At 43.4% G+C, this 22,328-nt stretch overlaps 1 protein-coding gene across 1 annotated transcript in view; it reads left to right on the top strand.

Moving 5' to 3' along the window:
- Positions 1-20,529, top strand: part of SPA17 (sperm autoantigenic protein 17) — a 142,317-nt gene extending 121,788 nt beyond the window's left edge. Inside the window, exon 9 of the mRNA XM_082273539.1 lies at positions 19,751-20,529. The gene's annotated coding sequence lies outside the window, so the exon portion shown is untranslated. The remainder of the gene's footprint in view (positions 1-19,750) is intronic.
- The last annotated feature ends 1,799 nt before the right edge of the window (positions 20,530-22,328 follow it).

Here is a 22,328-nt window from a genome sequence, read left to right as displayed (position 1 = left end):
GACAATGTCATACACTTCCTATTATCTTGGGAGTAAATGGTTTAAATTATTAAGTCTATCTCTCACCACTCCTTCCAAGGAAAATGTTCAAAGTAAAGTAGTTCGTCTCTCAGCAGGAGATCAGCCAATGGGCAGTGGTCAAAATGGCAGCAGTCTTTTCCTGTGTCCTTCCTTAGGCGTGTTTTTTAGGATTTTTTTTTTTTTCAGAGTCCCTTGTTTTTCCCGGGGTCCTTATTTATATGATCAGAAACTATTGATTGAAATGACCACTCCCCAACCAATATTGACTGTTTCTTCAGTGGTGGTTTTCAGAAGTGGGCAGTGACTAGTCGATTGTCACCTGCCCATTGGTTAACAGTTAGTTGCATCATTGCAAATGGGATTGTCCTATAATGTGATGTGGGAGTTGCTATAAACCATATATGAATTATATTTTTGGGGATTTGGTGATTTCTGCTTTTTATAACATTTCAATATTTTGATTCAAGATTATGTTTTCTGCTGGTAGTGTCATTATTAATAGCTGTATTCATTTCCTGTAGGAATAATTCCATAATCCTTGTGTAATATTCTTTAAGTACAAGAGATTTATAGGGATATCTCATGCTAGTGTAGTTTATATCATCATTGAGCATTATTTGTGATTTGGTGGGTGAGCCATCTCTATTGATGAATTATTCTAGTGAAACACTATCCCCTACATATAACAACAAAGTTCAATATATGGTGATAACTGGATACACACACACATGCACATACACACACAGATATATTAATACACGTGCGTGTACACACATACCCATACATATACACACACATATCCACACACGCACATGTACATATGTACCATACACATATACATGCATATACCTACACACCTACACGCACATATATACATACATGTGTATACATATATATATATATATATATATATATAAACATATCTACATACACAGATGTACACATCCTAGTCACCATTTTGTTGAAGAGGCTTATGTATTCAGCTGAGTCAATACTATTGCGTCTTAAGAAGAGTTAGTTTTCACCCTAGAACAATGGGGACCGTCTATTGCTTTGTTTCTTCTGTTGAATAAGTTTCTTCTTCAAACTTTGATTTTCAGGTTTTTATCACCTTTCTTTGTACAAAACCTTGAGAATTGGGGACGTTTTTGTATGGCCAATTGTCTCTGACTAATTACACAAACCTGTCTGAATTTGCACTGTTGAAGGTTTGGTCAATACTATTGTGTGTGTGTGGCCAGTTTTTTTTTTTTTTTTTTTTTTTTTTTTTACAGAGGTTGATGTGTCAGGCTGAGGTCAGTGTAAGTGTCGCAAGTATATTTCATCATTTAATATTTTCATATATCGATAACCTGACACATCCCTGAATTGAAACATAGAATTGGAAATTCCCTGTTATGCGACTTTGTAGGCAATTCAATTATATAACACGTATATAAAAAAAAAAAAAAAAAAAAAATCAGATTTTATTATTATTTCGTCAATAAAAACAAAGGTTGCAAAATATACATGGAATTAAAAACTGAGCTTACACCAGTTAAAGTGTACAGTGATACTATAAATTGATGTCCTCCAGCTGACGCGTTTCAGAGGCTGTGCAACTCCTTCATCAGGGATATAGGAGGTATCATTTTTAAGTATTCTCATGGTGCAACAGTGGATATTCCATGTATCATTAAAAACAAAGTCTTAAAAAAATGGGTATCGGAATTGGTATCGACGAGTACTAAATTAAAAAGACCCTAATATAACCTAATGGAAATGTTTTATTTCCTTACACATTACATTATTTTTCATTACATTTCTTTAAATTTGATTGAAGCAAAGAGTAATATGTCTTATTTTATTGCCATCTTGTTTTATACCCTAATGTTCAGGGGTTGTAAATCTTTAAAATAAAAAAGTTCTTCAGAATCATGAGAAAATCATGATCTTTATTCTAAGCAAAAAAATCGGGATTCTCATTTTATCCAGAAATGCAGTTCTTTTTAGATGTAACCAAATCTCCTAATGATACACTAGCGAATTTCATTGAAATTCATTTAATTTAGTTTTGGAATGATTCAAATTCAAATCAATCAAATAATGATCGACTAATTTGAATTCTGTGTAAAGAATAGCTGATTGTTAAAGAGCGGGCCGGGAAGCCGGTCGCTGCATCTATAAAGTGATTATTATTAAAAAAAAAAAAAAAACACAAGACTTTACAAACACATTATATTTACCTTCTCTGTGCAGTTGGTTTTGCACAGGGCAGCCCGGATCCTCTTATTATCGGGTCCCTCTTCGCTGCTCCTGGCCCCTCCCTCCTGACAAGTGCCCCCACAGCAAGCAGCTTGCTATGGGTCAACCGAGCCGAGCTAAAGCTCCGTGTGTCCATTCAGACACAAGGCTGCCGTTCTACCACACCCCCTCTTTCTCCAAAATAGCCTCTGCTGTGTCTCAGCCAATCAGGAGGGGGAGTCCCGGGAGGCCGAGGGACTCATGAACATCGCTGGATAGAGAAGGGGCTCAGGTAAGTATTAGGGGGTGCTTGGGCGGCTGCTATACAAAGAAAGCTTTTTATCTTAATGCATAGAATGCATTAAGATAAAAAACCTTCTGCCTTTACAACTCTTTTAAAAACCGACAACTCATCAGCTGTCAGTAGGTTCCCCGCTGACAGATGAATGTAAACAAAAGAATCCCGGGTCTGGGTATGGATTTTAAGAGGAACCCCATGGCAAAATATTTTTAAAAAACGGCATGGGGTCCCCCCAGAATCCATATCAGACCCTTATCCGAGCATGCAGCCCGGCAGGTAGAAAAAGGGGGGGGGGGCGCGAACAAGTGCCTCCCCCTCCTTCGCAATCATACTAGGCCACACGCATACCACCCAACCGTCCTAGATTTCACGGGATTGTTCCGGAAATTTTAAGTAAATCTCGGTGTCCTGCAAATCTGGGCTGAGACCCGCAGCAGAGTCCAGAGTGCCCACTGAACTCCACTTCTCCGCCTGTCTGATGCACACCATGCTGAGGCTGAGCATCGCTCAGTGCCAAGCAACATAGTCCCCCCACTCACCCACCCACTGGCTCACCCGCTGGCTCACCCGCTGCACATCCCCCATCTGCTGCACATCCCCCGCCCGCTGTACATCCCATAAGAGGAGGGAGAAGAAGGTAGGCTAGGTCTGCCCCACCTCCTCCGCATGTCCCCTCCGTGCCCATCCACAGCCCCCTCGTGCAGCCAATCTGTGCCTGGGAAGGAGGTGTGGGCGGTAGATTTCAAAGCAGCCAGTGCTCCTAATGTCTCCTTGAGCCTGTGAAGACAATGCAGCCCCGGGTAAGTGAATTCTCCCCTCTCTCTCTTCCTTCCATGTGCCATAGTCTTCCTGCCTTCCATGTGCCATAGTCTTCCTCACTTCCATGGGCCATAGTGATCCTTCCTATCTTCTGGATGTCATAGTGATCCTTCCTGCCTTCCATGTGCCATAGTGATCCTTCCTGCCTTCCATGTGCCACAGTGATCGATGCTATGCGCCGCAGGTCAATATGCCCCACAACAATATTTTTTTTTAAATAATTGCATGAGATCCACCCCCCCCCCCCCCAGAACCATACCAGATTCTTATTCGAGCATGCTACCTGGCAGGCCAGAAAAGGGAGGGGGGGAACAAACGAGCAGCCCCCCCTCCTGAACCATAGTCATGATGCCTGCTGCTGCCGATGACTGCCCCCATCCCCCCGCCACCTATGCAACCCATACTCATTCACATAGGGGGGGGGGGCTTGATGAGTGGCGCAATGACGTCACTCCTGCACTTGTGCGCGGGAGCTGCTGTTTCTGGCACAGGCTCTGAAGGTCCAGCACCGTAAGTTGGACCTTCAGAATGCATGTTCCGATGATGTCATCGGCTGCATGCACTCTGAATATCCCCTAAACTGTGCAAGTTTTGGAGATATCCACAGTACCTATAGGTAAGCCTTAGTATAGGCTTGCCTGTAGGTACAAGTGGTGTAACAGAGTTTACTACCACTTTATCAACCAGCTATTCTTCACACAGAATTCAAATCGATGCAAATTCTAATCGTTCCGAAAATTTGGAATTCAGTAGAAAATTAATAAACGAGATGAAACAAGGAAATGAAATTAGTAACATGAGGAATCTATACGAAACAAAACTAATTTTTCCGTTCTGCACATGTCTACCACCCATTGCTTAAATTTTATGAAATAGTATAATTTTCCCAGACAACTTCAGCAACACCATATTCTGGCATCACATAGTTCAGATGTGTAATTGTTTATTTTATTGATTGATAACTTTATTTAGTAATTTATTATTTTATTTAGTTTGGCTTAAATACAGCAGTAGCACTCCAATCTGATTCATTTCAACTTGAAAAGAAAGTTTTTTTAGGTAGTTTGGGCTACAACACATGATTTTTTTTATCAACTTATGATAGGCTGGAATTGACCGGTGGAAGAAGCTACCACAAGAGATATAAAAGCTATAGAAAGATTTTCTATTATAAAAAAAATCTAGAGTCCAACTTTGTACAAATTGGCCAGCGGCTCAACAGTTTAATGGTAGTTTTTGGGCTTCATTTTTTGCAGTACCACACTGCAGTGTCCTAAATGTTTGATACATTTTTAAAACAGAGTGCACAAAAACACTTCAAACCATAACCCCACATTCCCCAAACCCCATCCCACCCCTATACCACCAACTATTCCCAAAATATTCAATTTTCAGACTATATAGACTATTAAATAGGCAGTGAATAAACTTTAGAGTGTACAGTATTATCTGAGAGACAATAGTCACAAATATTGCACAGTGGCTGGACAGTATAGAGGCAGCTTGGTTAGACCACAAACACTCCACAGCATATGCAACATCCCAGGCTAAATGTTGCAATGTTGTATTGTAGCTTGTATGCAAGGGGATCAGGAGCCACACTGAGACAAATTGGGACACCGGGACAGTGGACACTGGGACAGCGGAGGACTCCGAGTCCCCAGTGTCACTGTAGATAACAATGTCCTCAATAATTTCAACCCACCAATCAGGAACGTGAGAGATTGTATCACTAATCCCCATCTCGCTGTGGCTTACTATTTTGGTTGCCTGCACAAAAGGTGCCAAACCACTGCACGTGTCCTGAACAATAAGCCGTTGACGTAGTGAAAATAACCCCAAAGCCTGTTCTTCTACAGCACTCACACAGCTACTCACTGATGGCATGCTACAGCTGGAGCAGCCTCTATAGCATGACCAACATTGAGTTCCACCTTATGGGGGAGGTTTACAGATCAGGCACTTTGTCCAGAAGAACCTTCCCATCCCCTTCTACCTCCACATGCAGAACATATGCCTCTGCATGCCTACCTGACATTTGTTATTAAATGGGATTGACTAAATTAATATATATGGAAATAAATATGCGGTGCTTTGAGGCACTCTACTGCACAAGCACATTATGTAGTGATGTACTGCAAAATGTAGTAGAGTATTGCACTTTCTTTCAAATCTCCCTACACAGATTGTCAGCTCTCCCTACTACTCCAACACACATTGACAAATAACTGCTGGGAACCCGTCTTTTTAAAGAAAGGGGGCTGTAACATAACACAGTTCCCATTATTGACCATTTGAACCCTGCTGACAATAGTTGAAGGGTAGGGTATTATGGGTCCTTTAAAATCCAGTCCATCGAAATTCATTGGAGCTGCAAACCACAAACCCTCAGGATTCATTGCATACCCACCACACAGAAAATCCAAACCTTAACCATACCTAGAACTTGATACAGAGCAGGGGACTTGCCATACATGGTAAGCATTGGCTCTGGTAAGCCATCTTATATTTCTCTATTTGTTGTTGTTCTCTGTTTTTTGACTTGACTAGTTTTTCCTTTAACTTCTTCCAGAAAAGTTCTATTTCTGGTTTTAATCCTCAGAAGCAAGAGGGCAAGATTTATACGTGGAAAGGGTAGAAAAGAAAAAGTTATAAACCTGAAACAGTTCTTAATCCTAACTTTTTTTTAACTTTATAAGGATGTTTTCCGTCATATGTCCAGCCAAAATATCTTTACTAGGGTAGTTCAGAGGTAACCCCCCCAAACACTCACATACCCCAAAGATACCCACCCACTTGACCGAAATAAAACACAACTTGATATGGATTTAAATGGCTGTAAGGCATTTTATTAGAAAAAATAGCAATAAATACCCAAAATAACCATATATAACCGAAAAATAACAGATTTACATTACAGTCGTAATTTGTTAGTAAGTTCTTGAAACATCATAAACCAACCCGTTTGTGTCTGTGGCACCATTTTGCAAAATTTATATGCATCACAAGGCATCGGGAGTCTGGAGATCCACAGTCCCTGAAGAGCACCAAGCATGGCCTACTACCTTGTGGATGAATGCCTGGGTAGCTTAATAGAGATAGTTAAAGACAGTCAATTGCTAATGTTTACTTTGAACTGTATAATTAAGATATTTCAAGTAAAAGTTAAATCAAATGGACTGAACCTGATCTGAAGTCATGATGGTTCCTGGCGTATGAATGAACTAGGGTCAGTAAAGCACATATGGGGTATGAAGCAAAACCACTACTACAAGGTTAACTTGACAGGACAAGTCTGTGGAGCAAAGTAGTTGCTATGGGTAACCAAAATTATTGTGCAAGAAACATTGTAGGCAGTTGTGAAGCGTGGTACCTGGTGTAAGTGACGGGTCCTCCAGTAATGAGGGGGTCAGTGATATGGCTTCCTCCCCAGGGGTCCGTTTCTCAAAAGCAACCGGGACCGAATTTGTTATGGAGACTCGTAGCCTGGCCACATGCTAATGGGAAGAAAGGAGTTAACAAGCGCATCAGTACACGGTGAGAAACCCATTCTGTCCTGGGGAGTGAGGTGGCATAGATACGCTGGACTTGGGGAGAGGGCACAGGCTCAGTACTGTCCCTCCTAATTGCAATATAGAGATGGACGGTGTGTGTAGTAACATGGGACGGTATTTTACAGTGGAACTCTGTATTTATTACTGCATACAGTCACATGGCTTATTCCTAAGTTGGAAAACCGCCTTAGGCTGGGTTCACACTTATGTGGCTCACAGCAGGGGTCCGGTGCGTCCCTGTTCTCGGTTTCGGGGGCCCAAATTTTTGCCTGAATTCAGACCTGAAACGGAGCCAAAGACGCAGAGGACCCCTGTCCAATTTACTTCACCGCCACCACAGAGATGTGTAAACAGGCTCGATGGAGAGCCGGGCACACTCTACTGTCATGTGAATTGGATGCGGGGAAATCTGCCATTCTATTTGCACTATTGTGAACCCAGCCTTAATGTTTGATTTTCAAATGACCGCAGTCCCCACCTGGGCCCAAGCATTGATGAGCGCATGCACTGTGAAAGGTCCCCTTAGGTGAAACCGTTGTTAGCAGGACAGGAATTGAGAGGAAATCTCTTTAACAGACCACCAGATAACAGTAAAAACTCATCAGGGGGTTCTAATCCTTGGCCACTACAATCCTTGCCTCTAAAACAGAAAAAAATGGTTGCCCCTGATATGCACTTTAAGGGTTAAGTCAGCCATTTTCATCAGTTAATCCTCCAATACTTTGTAACCATTTTCATCTGTTTGGTTGAAATGTGCTATTAGTGGCGTATTTAGGTTTGGTGCTGCACTAGGCCTGACTAAACTTGTGCACCCCCTAATTTAAATATGACCCACCCCTTCCTGTAAATGCCACACCCCTTCCTGTTCATGACCCGCCCTGTCATCTGTAAACCACAGACCACAACCACAGTCTATTAGTGCAGCCTCATCAGTTCCTATAAGTTCAGCCTCATCAGTGCAGCATATCAGTGCCCATCAGTGCAGCATATCAGTGCTGCCTTATCAGTGCAGCCTCATTAGTGCCCATTAGTGCAGTTTATCAGTACCCACCATTGCCGCCTCATCAGTGGCCATCAGTGCAGCATATAAGTGCCCATCAGTGCCTGGGGGCAGAGGAGAGTAGGCAGAGCATTTGGCTGCAGTGCCACACTTATTAGCATTGGCGGCCGTCGGGCCAGTTGTATTAAGTGTGGTCGGTGGCCTGCGTTCTGTCAAAATGTCCTGACCGGCCGGGATTATCATACTGGTAGATAGCAGCGTGACCGCTTTATGGGGGTACCAGACTGATTTGCCTACCGGCCCAATTCACCACATAAGACTGGCACTATACAAAAAGGGTAGCGCAAGCCGGCGGGGACCATTTTCATGCCCGGAGGAGGCTGTTTTTTTTTTTCGTGCAGGGTGCAGCTTTTTGCTGCCCCCCCTGTAAAGTGCTGCCCTAGGCCTGGGCCTTGTTGGCCTAGGCCAATATACAGCACTGTGTGCTATGTATATTCAAGAAAGCAAAATTAACCACTCAAGGACCAGGCCTATTTCTGACACTTGTTGTTTACAAGTTCAAATCAGTATTTTTTGCTAGAAAATTACATAGAACCCCCCAAAATTATATATATATATATATATATATATATATATATATATATATATATATATTTTTTAGCAGAGACCCTAGAGCAGTGATGGCAAACCTTGGCACCCCAGATGTTTTGGAACGACATTTCCCATGATGCTCATGCACTCTGCAGTGTAGTTAAGCATCATGGGAAATGTAGTTTCAAAACATCTGGGGTGCCAAGGTTTGCCATCACTGCCCTAGAGAATAAAATGGAGATCGTTGCAATACGTTATGTCACACCGTATTAGCGCAGCGGTCTTACAAACACAATTTCTTGGAGAAAAATACATTTTTTGATTAAAAAAATAAGAAAACAGTAAAGTTAGCCCAATTTTTTCTATAACGTGAAAGATAATGTTACGCCGAGTAAATAAATACCCAACATGTCATGCTTTAAAATTATGCGCGCTCGTGGAATGGCGACAAACATTGGTACTTAAAAATCTCCGTAGCGACACTTTAAAATTTCTACAGGCTACCAGTTTAGGGTTACAGAGAAGGTCTAGGGCTAGAACTATTTTCTCGCTGTAACGGTCATGGTGATACCTCATGTGTGGTTTGAACACCGTTTACATATGTGGGTGCTACTTGCATATGTGTTCGCTTCTGCGCGCGAGCTCGGAGGGATGGGGAGCTTTAAATTTTCTTATTTATTTTACCTTCTATTTTTTATTTTTACATTGTCCCTTTAAAAAATGTTGTGATCACTTTTCTTCCTATTACAAGGAATGTGAACATCCCTTGTAATAGAAATAAGCAGGACAGGTCCTCTTTAATGTGAGATCTGGGGTCAAAAAGACCTCAAATCTCACATCTACACTTAAAAGCAAAAAAAAAAAAAAAAATAAAAATAAAAAAATACATTCATTACAGCATGAAAAAAAACGGGTCCTTTAGGGCCGTTGGGAGGAAGTGACGTATGATGTCTCTCTCTGGTTCTCCAAGGCCATAGAGTCAAGTAGGGGCCATCTTGCCCTCACTCAACTATGCTGCAAATCCACCTCTGGGACCACTTTTATGTGAAAGAGGACTGCCCACCCTGTAAGAATATACCGGGGTTATGGTGAAGCATGTAATGATCTGTAGTAAGATCTCCCTTCTGTAAGAGCACACCATTTAGAAGGTACGTCTCTAGCTTCCTAGATATTCGGTGTGACCCACACACTCTCAGCCTCACCCTGCATAGAGATTCTCTAGCTTGCAGAACAAAGTTCTAAGCAAGTTCTAAGGGTCAGTGCCGGGACAAGGTCATCCAGCGCCTAGGGCAAAGATGCCAAACTGCGCCCACACCCCTCGTTCATTATGTGCAAGCTTAGGGGATCCTACACCCAGCAGTCATTCACTGCCTCTGTCACTAATTGGGTCAGTCTTGCAACAGAAGGAAGCTACATCACAGAAGGTTTTTCACCTAATGCATAGAATGCATTAAAGTGAAAAACCTTGAGGCTTTAGAACCACTTTAAAGCATTCCATGCATTAAGGTAAACAACCTTCTGCTCTGCATGATACCCCCCAGCCCCTTCTTATACTTATCTGAGCTTGATTTTGATCCAGCACTGTGCACAAGAGCAGTGTCTCTCTCCGCTCTCACCTTCCTCACTGGACAGATTGATAGCAGCAGGAGCCATTGGCTTCCACTGCTGTCAATCAGATTCTATTATGTAGGTGCTCAGTGGCAAGCCCGCACGAGTGACCCCCATAGAAAGCAGCTTCCTATGGTGAGCACTCACCGAAGAGGACTAAACCAGGAGCACAGGCGGGGGACCCCAGAAGAAGAGGAAAGGGACTGCTCTGTGAAAAACCATTGCAAGGAGCAGGTAAGTATAACATGTTTGTTATTTTATTAAAAATATAATGAAGGTTTAGAACTTTAAGTAGAGTACACCTGATCTTTAGAGTTGGGCAAATACCCAAATTTGCGGGGCGCTCAACGGGATGTTCGTCCACTGAGTGCCCCACAGTGCATTGCACAGTGCATTCTAAACCCTGATTGGGCAAAGCTTTGCTTAATCAGGGCATAGTAAATAGCTGGTTGTTACGAAACGGGCTAGGAGGCCAGCCGCTGCATCCTTAACAACGGGTGAGTCACCAGCTGTCAATGGGCTACCCTGCTGACAGCTGATTGAAAAAAAAAAGCAATGCCGACAATAGAAAAACGTGAAGAAAACGGCGCAGGGGTTCCCCCAATCCATACCAGGCCCTTTGGGTCTGGTATGGATTTTAAGGGGAACCCCACACCAAAATTTAAAACAAAAACGGCATTGGGTCCCCCCAAAATCCATACCAGACCCTTATCCAAGCATGCAGTCCGGCAGGCCAGGAGGGGGGGAACAAGCGAGTGCCCCCTTTCCTGAACCACACCAGTCCACATGCCCTCAACATAGGGGTATGCTTTGGAGCAGGGGGATCTATGTGGATGAGGACAAGGGTCTCTACCCCACAAGCCAGGGCTGTGGTTCTGGGAGTCTACAAGCAGGGGGCTTATTGAAATATGAAAGCCTCCTTTAACAAGTCATAAAGAAATAAAAACACACACACAGTTTTTGACAATTCCCTTATTAAAAATAAAAAAACAATGTCCCTTGATGTAAATCCATCATCAATCATGACACCGCCACCACTGCCAAATTCGGAAAAGAAAAAAATAATCCGCCCGAGAGGAAGGCTAACGACCATTTGCCTGCTCCGCCATCAGGCGGTTCTTAAATAGGTAAGGACGGGGGCCACCTGGCGACATCACCTGGTGGCATTGCCACCCCCTGTGACATCACCGATCACACAGCTATTTAGGAATCCATATTTCTTTAGAACAAGGCTTCACAATCCATAAAGAAACATATAATTTATCAAAATGAGATTATGAGTCGTTAGAGACCAAACCTGATATAAATATATATCTGATGTATATTTTCACTAGGTCTTTTATCTTTCCTGTGTCTTATTAACCTTTTTGGGCTTTGTAATATAGTACTTGGTGTCTGAGTAGCATTTTCAACTACATTTGTGCAGCAAATTTTTAGGAAGGTAACTCCATTACAGTGGTTATGCCATGTGCATAAATGTTCATCTATATGTCATTACCACAGTCATGTATTCCTGCATGACAGGACTATTTATGACAAGGCCCCATCAGATTTCCTTTGAAGGCCTTGGGTTAGTTGAGGTTTTTGGTGCCTCTGCATTCCTTCTAACTTGATTTTTTAGTTGGTAAATGTGCCAACCTCAGCTGTTAAGGCACAGACGGTAGATTTTACTTCACTTTCCATTCTCTCCTTACAGTTTAGGGTTCGTCAGACCTCATTGCCATCACAAGTGGCATACTTTATAACAGAGAAGCAGTAGGAAAGAAAAGTTGCAAACTGGAATTAGTTTTTTACTTCTTCATAAACAAGTGCTATTATTGCATCTGATTGGTTGGAGCTCTGCCATAAACCGCTCTTCCACAAAGAAGTAATTAGGAAAGTCCTGACAGACATATGCTGCAGTGAGCCTGTTTACAGCAAGATGGAAAGACAGCAGTTTGCGGCATATGCAAAAAAAAATTCCTCGTCTGTGCATCTCCTACGTCACTACCGATGAACACCAGCTGCTTTATATAGAGGGCCATGCACAATTCACAGAGTCTTCAAATTTTGCACATTGACAGAACTTTAAATCTTTGTCAGCTTTGTATAGTTAAATACAAGTTACATAGTTACATAGTTACATAGTAGGTGAGGTTGAATAAAGACAATAGTCCATCCAGTTCAACCTGTGTAGGTGTGTGTGTGGCTGTAATCATCTCACATACCCCTGAATGTTCTGATCCTTGAGATGCATGTCCAATAGTCAATACCACCTCTTGTGGTAGAGAATTCCACAATCTTGTAGCCCTAACAGTAAAGAACCCCCCACGTTGCCTGAGGTTAAAACGCTTCTCCTCTGATCTCATTGTATGCCCCCGAGTCCTCATGCAATCCCTTCGACTGAACAGCTTTTTTTCTAAGCTGAGATCCCCATTGAGATATTTAAAAATTGCTATCATGTCCCCCCTCAGGCGTCTCTTCTCCAGGGAGAATAAATCAAGCGATTGCAGACGCTCTTCATAATCAAGGTCCTCCAATCCCCTAATTAGTTTAGTAAGTGATTGTTTAGCTGTGGTCAACATTTCTATTTTTATTTGATGGTATGTGTGATAAGAAGCCAGTGTAGCAGAAAATATCTTCCCCCTAAAGATCAAAACTTTAAGTCATTTATCCTCACTGTTTAAAAAGCACCAGTCATCAGATGTATTTCTTCATGTTAAATTTAGAATTCTAAGTAATGGGCCAGTGTATTTGTGTTAGAAATGGGGATTGGGGGGGGGGGGAGGGGTGGATTTGTGCTAGTAGGGAGGATTAAGGGATTTGTGCTAGGAGGAGAAATTTGGGGGAGGGGAGGGATAAATGCTAGGAGAGAGGACTGGGGCAAGGGGGATATGTGCTGGAAGAGGGGAATTAGGAGGGGGAGAATTTATGGTAGAAGGGGTGATTTGAGGGGGGAGGGGGTTGTACAAGGAGAGTGAATTTGTGTTAGGAAGGGGGATTAGGGGGTGGATTTGTGCTAGTGGGGATTATTTGGGGATTTAAGCTGGGAGGGGGGATTTAAGCTGGAAGAGGGTAAATTTTTGTTTGGGGAGAATTTTGGCTTGCAAAGGGAATTTATAGTTAGGTGGTAAGTGTAAAGATTAGTGCTCCAGGGGAGGGAGGGGTTTTTAGCTCACACATAATGCTGATACATTTTTGGGGGGGCATTTGGCATCTTTGCCCTGGGCAATAGAAGACCTTGTCCCGGCCCTAATGGTTTTATGTGAAGCAATACATATATCTGATGCGTGCTTACCAACATATTAGTCCGAAGACACTGTCCCTGCCCATGGCCCATATTTGATATGCATACCTTCCAAGCAGTCCTGACCAGACCATGCTCACTTTCTGGGTGGTACTGCCTCACCCCAGGCCAACCGCCCACACTTGACACACCCATCACCCAACTCCTGGGTAGTCCTGCAAATATCACATCAACTTTCCAGATGGTTTCGCAGTTGTGGTGACCTCAGTTTCTACTGTTTTTTGATTTACTGCACACGAGTGATGTTGATGTTGACAGGGTTTGGCATTTTTGCCCTGGGCAATAGAAGACCTTGTCCCTGCCCTAATGGTATTATGTGAAGCAATACATATATCTGATGCGTGCTTACCAACATATTAGTCCCAAGACACTGTCCCTGCCCATGGCCCATATTTGATATGCATACCTTCTAAGCAGTCCTGACCAGATAATGCCCACTTTCTGGGTGGTAGTGCCTCACCCAAGGCCAACTGCCCACACTTGACACACCCATCTCCTGGGCATGAACGGCCCACTCGCAGTTGCAATGACCTCAGTTTATACTCTTTTTTGATATACTGCTCACGAGTGATGTTGATGTGGACAGGGTGATGGTATAATCCTGGGACACAGCATCATTGGGGCAGAGGACTGAGATGGGGGACTGTCCCAGAAAATCCGGGACAGCTGGCATCTATGCAGATACTATGTTCACTTTGAGTAATGACGTTGGCGACAAGAATGACAGCTCAGAGCTTTGACTTTAGCAAGCCATATTATTGTGCTGCTGATAGGTCCTCTTGAATATCTGTGCAGGAAGGAGAGGTGACAAGTAAATCGTCAGTTATACCTTCATCCTCTTGCTTCCCGTTTGCGTGTTTGTGAACGCCGCAAGCTGAGTTTGTGATAGACTCCATTTGAAAAGTTCAGGTAGAACCAATTCCCAGTCCCAGTGGTGAAATCAGCTACAGCGTATTACCGAATGGATAATGTAACCATCGCTTCTAAATTTAGCCGCGTCATAATCTCTCTTTAAATGCCCATGTCGTCAATTAAAACGTCTCCTTTCCTCTGTAGGCTCCAATGTCCCAGTTTTGTGCAGATTCTAATGAGGTCATTAATTATCAAGGAAATTCTGTGTCTCCCCAGTGGTTGGAAACTCCACTGCCAAAATTAGGTTCTTCCTTAGCAACTCTGTTTTAATTGCTCGTTTCCAAGCAGGTAGCCAGTCTGAGGAGCGTAATAACGGCATTGAATACCGTAGAGAGATTGTCGGCCCCACAGCACCATTCCTGTACTGGGTGTTTGTCTCAGCGCTGGCACTGCGTTATTGCTGTATAAAAATCAAAGCTGAGCGGTGCCCACGCAGGGCAGAGCAACAGGTCTACAGTACAATTAGGTGGGTTGTAACAAAGCAGGATCTGCAAGAGAAGAGTGTTTATAGACCTGGTGCCCAATGTGAGGCCTGAGGTCTACAGGCAGCCCTTTGACACTTGTTTTGTTTTGCCGTTGAATATGGCAGTCTTCTGGAGCATTACGTATGCTTAATATTATGTAGGTCCCCTTGGGACTGCAGTTGAGGCCCCCTCGTAAGTAAACCATCAATGATTTATACCCACCTGTCCTGCACCCATTCTTATGATCTTTGCTTAAATGAAGCTAGGTCTCCGATGGGGTGGGGAGAAAGTGAAGTACATTATTGTCAACTGTCCCAGATTTGCTGGGACAGTCCTGCATCTTTGCCCACTGTCCCATTAGTTCTATGTCCAGGGCCATGCCCAGGATCCCAGCATCAACCTTATTTAAAGTGTTTGTTACCCAAACACTTCATTTTCCTGCTATATACAGTACCTGATGTACCATGTACTTGTATGAAGAAGCCTTCTGTTCTCTTTGTATTGCTTCCTTTATGTGAAATCCCTGGTGTTCATACCAGTCCCTCTGCTTTCCTATAAAAACTGACCACACTAAGCAGGAGAGCACACTAACTGTGCTGGGAACCCATTGTACTCTACTCCAATGATTAAACTTGTCCTGAAACGCCCCAGCTGCACAGCCATTCACTGGGAAGCTCAGTGTGCTGCTGCTTCTCCTCTCCCCAGCTTTTATGCAGCTGAGAACAGAGGGAATGTGATCACTTACTGTATAAAAAGAGAAAAAAAGGTATTTATAATGTTTTTTTTTTTAATCTATACAAAATTGTTTATCTTTCATTTCTATTTTAACTGAATTAATTATTTTGTAAGGTGATTGTTTACAATCACTTTACTGCACATGCGCAATAACTCAAAAAAGCATTAATTGTGGGGATAGATATGGGATCTAGGCACGAACAACTCCTACAGTGGGTTTGATGGACATATTTAGGTGTAGGGACCGGCCAAGACCAACTGCTACTTTACATGCTCATTGCTTTTACATTATATGTCTTTATAGAATAAACATTTTAAGAGTTTTTTTTTTTTTTTTTTTTTACACTATGGAGAGACTTTTTTCCTTTTGCATTGCATACATTTTTAATGTTGGCAGCCTGGATACACTTTCCTAACTGACAGTGTCTTCGGTTGACATTAAAACTAGTTGGAGGGTGGCCTTGATTTAAGGGATTATCGGAAAATCAGTAAGCGAGCATCCCATTATCATTTTGGTTGAAGGTGTTGGCTGGTGGCACTTTTAATATAGGATGCCAGGAAGACACGCTGTTTTCCTTTGTTTGCATATCCCAATGGGACTTTTCTATTATTCCACTATAAGTTTTTCCACAATTTCTGCATTAATATATATTTGTTTTTTTATTTTTGCACTGTGATCATATATTTGTTTAAGAATATATTACGTGCATAAATTTAGTGCAACGCACTAGCATTTCAAATGGACGCACGTAACCTGGAAAGTGGGAACATGAAATGTGGACCTTGGGGGAAGGGTACAGTGCCCCGGGATCTGGGAATATCATTTTGGAAGGATCACAGATTGGTAATTATAATTTGTAGGGGGGGGGGGGCTGTTAGCAGACACCCGTCAGGTTCCATCTGCTGGTATATGGCAGCCATAAGTGGGTAAAGCCCCGTACACACGCACAGATTGTTGGCCGTAAATTGTCTGCCAACGTCCGATCTGCCGATTGCAGGCTTGTTAGTATGATGCTTCCGACAACCAACTGCGAATTTTCGGCCAAAAAAAATCTGGTGTGCATTGCTATAAAATTTTTGTTGGCCAACAAAGAACGGCCGATTGTTCCTCAGTCAGTACAGATTTCGGCAGACAAAAATCAGATGAGCAAGACTGGGCATGCTCAGAGAAGAAAAAACACAGGGAAAGTTAACCATCACATGACATCACTTCTGAAGTTGGTTTTTGTTGGCCAACAAAAGTCCAGTGCAAGTCTAGAGCACAATTCAACCAACAAACAACACTGGACAAAAGTTGGCCGATCAGTTGGCCAACAATCTGTGCGTGTGTATGGGGCTTTAGGGTACGGTGGAAATAGATGGCCATTGATTGATCCTGTGGGGTGGGGTAATCACCATTGGAAGCCCTTGTGACAGGGTGACAATGAAGGAGCACAGCTTGAAGACAAGAACAGAGAGTTGTCATCGATAACAAGAAGTGCCTGGCAGGATCACCAGGGATTATTTTAATAAAAAATTGCAGATGTAAGAGTAGAACATTTAAAACAAAGGAGCAAGTAAGAGGACAAAAGTCAATACCTACCCACTCAGCGCTTATGGTAAGAAATAGTACTGTGTATGTTAACAATACTTACTAATGTTAAGTTAACAGCTGCTGCTATATAAGTTATTAAACATAAAATCGGGTGTATAAATAAAACCAAAGTCCCACATATACACTAGCAGCGCTTCAGGGCTACTCTCCTTGAGCCCTATAGTGCACCAAAAAGTCAAACCACAGGTTGATTTTGCACGTGAATGCACAAGTCAAAGTAGTCCCTTCACATATGCATAACTGAAATTGCATAAAGTCCCAATGGTGTACAATGGAATCCTCTTTGTATTATATCAAAACTTAGAAGAGCAGATGGCAAGAGAACACCTCCACCACACCTCTGTGAGCCCCTTAGGTAGTGCAAACCTACCCTTAAAGCGGAGTTCCGGCACAAAATCGATATTTTTTTTTTGTGCCAGTCTGCTAGTTCGACATCACCTGAAAAGGAATTGGATAGTTAGGTTTTTTTTTTTTGTTTACTCACCTTGTAATTGAAGATCGTAAATACTCACCTCAGGGTACTTCCTCCCTCAGCGCTGCGGCTCCGCTGTCACTTCCTGTCTCGCGATGATTCCTGGGAGCTGAACGTCATTGCTCCCAGGAATCAATGCGACGGCACCGGCCCCGCTCGTCACTTCCGGGCGACGCCGCATTCCCCTGCTAAACAGCTTCTGGGCATGCCCAGAAGCTGTGGAGGAATGCGGCGCCGCACCGGAAGTGACGAGAGGGGCCGGTGCAGGCGCATTCTGGGAGAAGAAGACGCGGAAGAAGACGCCGAAGAGGACCGCGCCGGCTTCAGCTGCCCACAAGAGAGATGGAAATGCTGTGGAAGAAATTTTATAAGTAAGTATTTCTTCTAAAAGGTAAGTGCGAACCGGGTCAGATCAGAGGCTAGCCATTGTGGAATGTACTAGCCCTGACTGTCCCGGGGGTATGTTTGTTGAAAAATCATTTCTGTGCCCGGAACTCCACTTTAAGACAAAAGTCTGGCGCTTTGGATAATTTAAAGGATCTTGGCTCTCCACCTCAGTCTGCATGCACACACCACGGTCCTGGAACCTCCTCCGGGTAGCAATCAGCACTCCTCCAGACAATTTCCAATATCCGTTGCCACATAAAATTATAAAAGGGGACCCACAGTGTAATTCATAACACAAAGGAACTTTATTAAAAAATCAAAAGTTACACTCACATTTGTTTCTTAAAATCTTTAGCATGTACAAATAGCCAGAGCACCCGTTGCTCCCATATGTGCTGCCGCTTCACTCGATCTGCCCGGAGCTTGGTACCAGCGTACCAGACTTCCAGGTCCTGACGTAGGACGCTTGCGGGTTGCCTAGGTAGCCGCGTGCTACCTAGGCAACCCGCGAGCGTCCTACCTCACGCCCCGGAAGCCCGGTACACTGGTACCAAGCCCCGGGCAGATCCTGTCCTGACAAGATGTACTCTACTAAATATATGAGTGAACCTAGGAACTAGGAACCCTAGACCATGGAGTTAGTTAAAGGTCGGCTATGTCAATTTGACATGATGGGAGAAAAACAGAGCACTGGTACGGGATCCATCTTGAAATATAAGAGGAAAGTAAAGGGTGAGAGATAAACTTTCCAACATGACCATATCCCACCAAGAGATGGAAACTTCCTTTGGGTGAACAGGATGCAGATCAAAGAACTGAATATGGATGTCCTGTTTGAGGAGACATAGAAACTAACTAGAGCAAGATGGAGAACTGGGTTTAACAATCTTGTCTTATGTTAAACCCAGTGGCGGCTGGTGCTCAAAATTTTTGGGGGGGCGCAAAAATGGCCGAAGCTTCTGTCTGCTTTTTTAAGGCAGTCCTGACGCACTCTTTAGGCCATAGTGTTAGTGTTTGCAGTATGGAAGAGGATTTTCTCAACCTTGGACTGGATTTCTGGTTCTCCTCTCATGCATATTCCTGTCTGTGGGACAGGCTGGACTCCTTAGCCAAGAGAGAGGTATGCATGGTGACCCATGTCAATACTTGCTATGTGCAATATGATGCGTGTTGACATCCAATACAAGGTACATTGCAACTCACGATAAAAGCATATGACAATGAACATTACTTCACACTAAGGTGCATTGACAAGCATTGTTATGTGTTTCCATTGGTATTAAAGGATAAGTCCTCCCTAAAACTAAAATCCCTGCGTCTATAGATCTCCACGATCTAAAACTAACCTATCAAGCCCTGTAAAGAAGAATTTAGTATACATATCTTTTTTGAAGCCGATCCAATGCAGTCTCCAGCTCTGCAGAGGACACAGCCGACAATGGCTGTGAAATGAATGGGAAGTGATGTCACCCATAGACTTCTTATGGGGCTTCCGTTGTCGGCTGTGTTCTCTACACCTGCCTAGTGCCTACACAGCGAAGCCACGGCTGACAGCTCAGCATGAGATTGGGTCGGATCGGCTTTAATAAAGGTAAGTTTACTGATTTCCTCTTTACAGGGTTAGATAGGTGTTAGATCATGGAGATCTATAGATGCAGGGATTTTAGTGTTAGGGTGGACTTCTACTTTAACAGAGAATGCATTGGGGGAGATATAGGTGTGAATCCAGCCTTAATGAATTACATAATGAATTGTTCTTCTCTCTTTTTTTTTTTTTTTTTAGGCAATGTTGCACTCACGTGACTTGGCCCACCGGCAAGAACCACTATTGCTGCGAGAAGAAAGCGTCTCCGGCTTACAGATGTCCTCCAGTACGCCCCCTGCAGGAATGATTGCCCCTGTGCAGCCACTGGAAGATTATGTGTGCTCCTTTGTTCCCTTGCATCTCTTCCTGTGGTCACTTTCTTTGCGCCTTGAATTTTTTTTTGTTTTGTTTTTTGTTTGCGTTCAGTGAAAGAATAGTTAGGACGATCTTTTCTCTGTAACTTGTGACACATTTTTTTCTCCCCGTGCTTGCTGCATCACTTCTGATTTGTGGCACCTTAATAAGTCTGTGTTTGCATGCTTCTTCTGCCAGAAAGCGAGCGTTTACAAAATTCTCACCATTATTGCTGCAATTAAGACATTGGGACCGGCTATATGGAAATGTCAGATGGGCACCTTTGGTTTTTCTAAAGATATCAGTGGGGCGTGCCAAGGAAATATTTGTGCAATCACCGGCTCCCGGCTAAACATTGCAGCCGTTTTCCCACAGGGAGAAAACACATTTATATATCAAGTTCATCTACATCTGCACTGAGAAAATACAAAGGCTTCCACTGCTGAACCCATTTCCTAAAAATGCTACTTGCCTGGCTGTTAAATTAATCACAATTTCTGACTTTCATCTCACTAGCTGCTTGTTCCATTTTAGAGGTAATCAGGCCAGATACAGCCAGGAAAATAGCATTTAAGGAAGGAGTTAACAATGGCATCCTCCATATTGCTCTCAGTATATTTTTCCTTTAACCACTTCAACACCGGGCACTTTCACCCCCTTCCTGCCCAGGCCAATTTTCAGCTTTCAGTGCTGTCACACTTTGAATGACAATTGCGCGGTCATGCTACACTGTACCCATATAACATTTTTTTCACACAAATAGAGATTTCTTTTGGTGGTATTTAATCACTGCTGGGTTTTTTATTTCTTACAAAAAAAAAAAAAGAAAAAAGAGAAAATTTTGAAAAAAAAAAAAGTTTTTCTTATTTTTTGTGAGAAAATTTTGAAAATAAATAATTTTTCTCCTTCACTGATGTGCGCTGATGAGGCTGCACTGATGGCCACTGATGAGGTGGCACTAATGTGGTGGCACTTATGGGCACTGATGGGGTGGCACTGATGAGGTGGTACCAATATGCCACACTGATGGGCACTGATAGGCGACACTAATGGACACTGAGAGGCGGCACTGGCACTCAGCAGTGATGGGCACTGATGGGCACTGATGAGCGGCACTGATGGACACTGACGGGCAACACTGATGGGCAGCACAGATGAGCAGGCACTGACTGGCAGCACTATGGGCACTGATTCTGGGCACTGATGGTGGGCACTGATGGTGGACACTGATTGGCACTGTTTTTCATGCTTCTGTAATCATCAGTGCCCTGATTACCTGTCCTAGTCTCCCCTGTGAGGAGGAGCCGCTAATCGGCTCTCCTTGCCACACACTCTGACGGCACTTCCTCATTTACATGTGACCGGCTGTGAATGGACACAGCTAATCACATGAGCAAAGAGCCATGTCATTGGCTCTTTACTGAGATCAGGGCCAAAATCGCTGCACTGCACGCCCCCCCCCCTCCCCCCGCGGGCGCGCAAGAGAGGCTGTTCTGGTGCGCCGTCATATGACGGCGTCCCAGAACAATAGCTGCACCGTGGGCAGGCAGCATGTGGTTAAAGTGAACCTGTCAGTAATTTATAGTGTATCCAAAGCCTAGCAATGAGCTTCTTTTATTGGTTCCCCTTTGGTCTGCCAGTTTTACTCTTAAAAGTTTTTTGTTATAACTATTCAATGCCGTTTGGCTTGCAGTTGCGGTGCGGCCCCATTGATCACATTGAACGAATTTGACATGTAGTGCTGATGGTCAGACTTTGCATCAGGAGGTAAAATTGTCGCAGCTGTGAAGTGAAGCATCACGGCCATGGCATGTGTATAGCCCTCCCAGGCTGCAATGTTAAGCAGCCCAAAGATTATACAATTTTCTTTCTTTTCGCCACCAATCCCTCCCACAGTGCTATTGTGTTCTGCCATTGGTGAGCCTTTCCTGCCAGCAGAATGCAATGATCACTGCTGGCAGCTATAGCCACCGGTAATGATTACATGAAAAACAGCTGACAGTCTGGTTGTACTAAAGTCAATTGATGGATTGATTTCAGTACAACCAGCCTGCCCACAGATGGATCGAATCTCGGCCGGTCCCCTCTCAACCAGCCAGGATTCGACCATCTACAATCTATGATCATTTAGAATTGGGGGGGGGGGGGGGCTGGGAGTCTTTGGATCAGCTGCCTGTTTTTACCACCCCCTGGTCAACAGTGTAAAATAACCTTTAAAGAGCTGGAGAAAGAGAAAATAGATTGCGAGTGCTGTGATCGTGTTCCATTGAGAACTATAAGTCCATCTGGCACTACTTGTTGCTCCATATTACACCCTAAATAGGTGTGTAACATGTAACATGGTCCAAAAGTTAACATTCAATGTCCATTTTACAGTTCCAGCCTTTGCGCATTGAATGCAAATGTTGGCTGCTGTAGCTTT

This window comes from Pelophylax lessonae (assembly GCF_965119305.1).
Source record: "Pelophylax lessonae genome assembly, chromosome: 12".
In the NCBI taxonomy this organism is placed as follows: Eukaryota; Metazoa; Chordata; class Amphibia; order Anura; family Ranidae; genus Pelophylax; species Pelophylax lessonae.
Note: the sequence above shows the minus strand (reverse complement) of the source record. Positions and strands in the feature narration are given on the sequence as shown.